The sequence below is a fragment of the Mesoplodon bidens genome (genome assembly GCF_964165515.1).
Source record: "Mesoplodon bidens genome assembly, chromosome: 18".
NCBI classification, from domain to species: Eukaryota; Metazoa; Chordata; class Mammalia; order Artiodactyla; family Ziphiidae; genus Mesoplodon; species Mesoplodon bidens.
In genome coordinates this window covers 50,238,499-50,245,178 of record NC_138175.1, presented here as the reverse complement: position 1 = coordinate 50,245,178, position 6,680 = coordinate 50,238,499, and positions in this window count along the sequence as shown.

The following is a 6,680-nucleotide window of genomic DNA, read 5'->3' as shown; positions in this document are numbered from 1 at the left end:
AGGGCTGGCCATGGCTTCTGAGCTACATCCAAAAAGAGCTTCATACTGTACCTCGATCTGCTGAAGCAATTTCTGACTGTCCGAGAGCCAGCATGTACCGCTCCTGAACTGCCTCCATTGTGGATCATCAGTAGGGCTGGCAGATTTAGTAAATAAAAATACAGGATACCCAGTTAAACTTGAACTTCACATGAATAATAAGTCATTGTTTTTACTATAAGTAGATCCTATGTCCTATTTGGGGCATACTTATCTTCAAAATGTACCCGTTGTTTTTCTGACATTCATATTTAACTAAACAGCCTATATTTTATCTGTCAACCCTACTCAGCAGAAATGATGGAGGCTTATAGAGATCCAGGAGACGCCTCAGCGCCTCCTCAGCTTTCATTTCTACGTCCTGGACAGCGAGCACGAACCTTCCACTCCCAGTCATTGGCTAGAATGGAGGATATTCTCTGTTCTAGAGCTTTTTCTACTTGTCATTGTTATTATCTTCCTTATTTTAAAGAGACGTTTATTTTTTTCCAAACTTAATAGCTCATCCAAAAGTATTTCAAAGTTCATTAGACAAGGGAAAAACAACATGGTTCTGAAAAGTGAAGGAAACCGCCTGGTGTTTAGTACAGAAGTAGTAGGGAGATTGAAAAAGCCAAACTTAATAAGCAAATCTCTCCAAGGGTATTTTCAGAGCTTGATACCCTCCCACACCCTGAAAATATTATTACATCAAGAATGTAGAACTGCTAACCAAATGTAAGGCTCCCATATGATTCTATCAAACTCAGGATGCTTCTTTACTAAGCAGTGAGCACACTTGCTGCCCCAGGGACCTTGGCAGTTGCGACATAGGGCTCTTCCCTTTGGGATGGAAACAGCAAGTTTTCCTGTGGTCTACACGCTGGCCCCAAAAATACTACACTCCCAATTCTTGTCAACTTTAAGTATTTTTCCACATAGCTCCATTTTTCTGTTACTATTTGGACTACATCCTAGACTTGACATTACATAAATTGCATTCAAGAAGCTATTTTTAAAAGTTGGTAGGAAACCTTCAATCTATAGCTTGCAGTCCCTGGCTTACTTTCATCCAGGTGCATAAGGGTTTTCTAAAGTAGTCAGGTTAGTTACCCCGTATCACAGCCCCACGCTTGTGTCACAGATATAAAAATGGAACATGATATTTAAGGTTTTAGTTGCCAAATCATCAAGCTTCCCAGACAGAGGCAATAGAGCAAAATGATTACAGAGGCATGGATTTTGATTTGCTCCAGTGTCTTGGGCAAGTCACTTGGCCTCTGTATTTATTTGTACTTATCTGCACTTATCTGTCACTTGGGGGTTATAATTGTACCTGGTCCATGGGTACGTTGTACAAAAGATCTGTAAAGTAGTTACAAGAAACCGACACAGAGTAAGCACTCCACAGACATTGGCTATTACCTATTGGAAATATTTCTCCATGAAACAGATTACTTTATCAGTGGATGACTCGGTGGGAGACAGTGAATCACAGAATCACAGCATGTTGAAAGTGACCTAGTTCACACTCTTGTGTGAGAAAAAGAAAAGTGTGCATGTGTAGAAAATGTCTGAAACTTTACCTAACAAATAGTTCATCATGTTAACTTTGAGGATTAGAATAAATCAGGAAAGGAGGAAAGAAAAACTTGAGTGTACTTCCATTTCTATATCATTTGTGTGTCTACACTGAGACTCTGAATACACTGGAAGTGCAGTTTTGTTTAATGTGGCGGGATAAAGGTTTTCAAGTTTTCCTGATCCATCCGTATTATTATCTCAGAATTGCTGGCATTTCTTGCCATCTTCGGATCTACACCCATTTGAGTCAGTGGGCCATTCTGGACGGAGGAGATAATAGAGCAGAAGTGAAGTGAGAGAAAAGGAGAGACAAGATTTTCTCTTTTCTCTTCAAAGAGGAAAGGTCTTTGGAATGGGAACAACTCACAACCAAACTTTGGGGAAAGGATGTGATGGAAAATGAGACAAACATCCTACCCCTGTGATGAGAAGGATTCCCTGGGCTGGATGGAGGGAGGTCACAGGTGGCTGGACGAGGAAACCAGCTAGGGAGAAACACACACAAGTGCAGAGCAAACACCCTGAGGCCACTCAGCCTGACTCCATGCAAACATGTGTCCAGCAGCCAGCCCTTCACCTGTGGCTCCCCAGCAAGACAGGTACCTCGGGGGTGCCAACTCATTCTGAGTCCATTATGCCTGGCCATTCGTAAACCGCTGTCTAACGTGTGAGGAATAAACTCTAAATGTTTATGAGGAAATTGGCGAAGGAGATTGAAAGGTTACTTAAACGGAAAAAAAAGAAGTTCAGGAAGGCAGGATGGTAGAGAGACAAGAAAAAGACCTTAAAAGATAGAAAGGATTTGCCAAAGGAGAGAAGGAAAAAGAAATGATTCCGAATGGGTTAACCTGCAGCTAGGAAGTTAAGGAAGATTATTGATGTGTGAAGACTATGGAAGAAAGTGAATAAAATTTATCAGAAGTTGCTGAGAATATGGTAAGAAGCATGATTATCACATTATGAATTGGCTGCAATGGCATTCTAGGGGGACACCAGGAAGGGGAAGCAGATGTTCCTGAGATGACAGTGGCAGGTGGAAAGTTGTTTCAGGGGAAGATCAGTCTTGCAGAGGGTGTATCAGAGGAGGGCACGTGTGAGCAAGCAAGGAAACACTAAGTGTATACGGCTCCTTCACTGAGTGCACCCAGCCCCGTGGTCAGCCTTGAGAACAAGCAGGACTTCAGGTACTGGAGCTACATTTCATTCATCAAGACTTGAGAAGACACCCTTAACTCAGGTCTTCTCTTCAAACTCCATCTTTCCTTCTTGACCTTCATTTGGCCTCTTCCCTTACCCGCAAGCTGTGGACTGAGGCCACAGAGCAAGATGGGTCACTAGTGTCCTCCATCCCCGAGCGACTGTGGTTCACATCAGTGGAGCACCAAAGGCAATAACCAAGTCACAGACACAAGAGGGTATGAAGAAGAAGAGATTCTGATAAGGCTTTCTGTGACAGTGTGGGCCAAGTCGGCTCTATATGGCTGGTATCACCTGAATTAGGAGCAGCCTTAGGGGAGAAGTTCTCAGAAGGCAGAGCCTGGCTCTCTAGAGGCTCTGTGTGCTCACAGCCCACTCCAAGACCTCAGTCACAGCTTCGGCCCCCAATATCTCTCCCTCTACCTACTCACAGTTTTTGAAGTCTTCTTTCCTCCACATTTCTCTTGAGAGGTGGAGCAGGAAGATGAGCTTCAGGCCAGCTCAGACTCCCCTGGGATCCCAGCAGGATGCCTATCATTAACCTCCCACCTTCTAGGAAGCGCCTGAGATCTCCACATTTGGGGGAGTTTTCATTTCCGCTGTGCTTCAAATGGCTGGCTGGAGATGGCCTGTTGGAAGGTGGCTAAAAGCAAGTAGCAATCCTTCGGGCAGCCTGGCCCTCCTCGACTGTCAGACATCTTCAGGGATATTCTAGGAAACGTTGTTTGTTCTAGAGAAGGGAGGGAAACAATCCAATTGTCCAATAATGCTTGAATGGAAAATAAATGATGCTATACGCATGTGATGAAATAATAGCAAACGGTCAAAAATCAAAGACCTAGATCTATATGGATTCACGTGGATAAATCTTGAAAACATAATATTGATTGAAAGAAAAGAAGATCAAGAACGTTAGATTGTGATAACAGGTATGTAAGTATTGAAATATTTAAATCAATTCAACATATTGCTTCTATATATATAGATGCAAGAAAATAAACTTGATCCAAAGAACCCATTATTTACATTTACTATGCTCATTTATCTAGGAGACCCAAAAGAACCCACAGATAAACTAGCAGGAACTAATAAGACGGTTCAACAAGGCACACACATGCAAGATCAATAAATTTTAAAAATCAATCAGGCTCCTCTACACTGGCGATAACAAATTAGAAACTGTAAAAGAAAATAAGAAAAAAATAAGATCTAAAAATAGTCACAAGAGCTATATAAATTATTTAGAGCTAAGCATAGGTACAAGGAAATAGAACTAACAAACTGAGTACGACCAGTTAAACTCCGCCCAACCCAAGGTTAGGAAAAGACTGTTGTTACTTTATGAGAACAGACCCTCTTCTTAAGGAGCAGATCAGTAAGTGAGAGTGAATCAAAGAAACACAGCATTTGAAAAGTCAGCTAGTCCAAGCCTCTTGATTGCACATACAGAAGCTGAAGCCCAGATAGGTTGAGTTACTTGGTAAAGGGCCCAATGTCCTGACTCAAGGACTAACATTTTTCACTCATTCGTAAGACACAATCAAATTCAGTACCTCGGAAAGAGATGGGAAAAAAAATGAAGAAATCAATTATATAGTTCCTCATCTTTAAGTACAGAAATAGCCGTGACAAAATTACACGTATTGAGGGAAAATTGAAGTGCAGAGTTTAAAATGTCAATAATCCACAGGGAAGCTGGAGACCATGTAAAATATTCAGATTAAATCTCTCTAGAAAAGACATTAAAAGATCTCCAGAAGAAGTAAAGCTGTCACTGTTTGCTGATGACATGATACTATACATAGAGAATCCTAAAGATGCTACCAGAAAACTCCTAGAGCTAATCAATGAATTTGGTAAAGTAGCAGGATACAAAACTAATGCACAGAAACCTCTGGCATTCCTGTACACGAATGATGAAAAATCTGAAAATGAAATCAAGAAAACACTCCCATTTACCATTGCAACAAAAAGAATAAACTATCTAGGAATAAACCTACCTAAGGAGACAAAAGACCTGTATGCAGAGAATTATAAGACACTGATGAAAGAAATTAAAGATGATACAAATAGATGGAGAGATATACCATGCTCCTGGATTGGAAGAATCAATATTGTGAAAATGACTCTACTACCCAAAGCAATCTACAGATTCAATGCAATCCCTATGAAACTACCATTGGCATTTTTCACAGAACTAGAACAAAAACTTTCAAAATTTGTTTGGAGAAACAAAAGACCCCGAATAGCCAAAGCAATCTTGAGAACGAAAAACGGAGCTGGAGGAATCAGGCTCCCTGACTTCAGACTACACTACAAAGCTACAGTAATCAAGACAGTGTGGTACTGGCACAAAAACAGAAAGATAGATCAATGGAACAGGATAGAAAGCCCAGAGATAAACCCACGCACATATGGTCAACTTATCTTTGATAAAGGAGGCAGGAATGTACAGTGGAGAAAGGACAGCCTCTTCAATAAGTGGTGCTGGGAAAACTGGACAGGGACATGTAAAAGTATGAGACTAGATCATTCCCTAACACCATACACAAAAATAAGCTCAAAATGGATTAAAGACCTACATGTAAGGCCAGAAACTATCAAACTCTTAGAGGAAAACATAGGCAGAACACTCTATGACATAAATCACAGCAAGATCCTTTTGGACCCACCTCCTAGAGAAATGGAAATAAAAACAAAGATAAACAAATGGGACCCAATGAAACTTCAAAGCTTTTGCACAGCAAAGGAAACCATAAACAAGACCAAAAGACAACCCTCAGAATGGGAGAAAATATTTGCAAGTGAAGCAACTGACAAAGGATTGGTCTCCAAAATTTATAAACAGCTCATGCAGCTCAATAGCAAAAAAACAAACAACCCAATCCAAAAATGGGCAGAAGACTTAAATAGGCATTTCTCCAAAGAAGATATACAGACTGCCAACAAACACATGAAAGAATGCTCAACATCATTAATCATTAGAGAAATGCAAATCAAAACTACAATGAGATATCATCTCACACCAATCAGAATGGCCATCATCAAGAAATCTAGAAACAATAAACACTGGAGAGGGTGTGGAGAAAAGGGAACACTCTTGCACTGCTGGTGGGAATGTGAATTGGTACAGCCACTATGGAGAACAGTATGGAGGTTCCTTAAAAAACTAAAAATAGAACTACCATATGATCCAGCAATCCCACTACTAGGCATATACCCTGAGAAAACCATAATTCAAAAAGAGACATGTACCAAAATCTTCATTGCAGCTCTATTCACAATAGCCCGGAGCTGGAAACAACCTAAGTGTCCATCATCGGATGAATGGATAAAGAAGATGTGGCACATATATACAATGGAATATTACTCAGCCATAAAAAGAAACGAAACTGAGCTATTTGTAATGAGGTGGAGAGACCTAGAGTCTGTCATACAGAGTCAAGTAAGTCAGAAAGAGAAAGACAAATACCGTATGCTAACACATATATATGGAATTTAAAAAAAAATGTCATGAAGAACCTAGGGGTAAAACGGGAATAAAGACACAGACCTACTTGAGAATGGACTTGAGGATATGGGGAGGGGGAAGGGTAAGCTGTGACAAAACGAAAGAGAGGCATGGACATATATACACTACCAAACGTACGGTAGATAGATAGTGGGAAGCAGCCGCAGAGCACAGGGAGATCGGCTCGGTGCTTTGTGACCGCCTGGAGGGGTGGGATGGGGAGGGTGGGAGGGAGGGAGATGCATGAGGGAAGGGATGTGGGAACGGATGTATATGTATGACTGATTCACTTTGTTATAAAGCAGAAACTAAAAAAAAAAAGATCTCCAATCAAAATGTTAATTTGATAATAGACATGGTATGATACAAT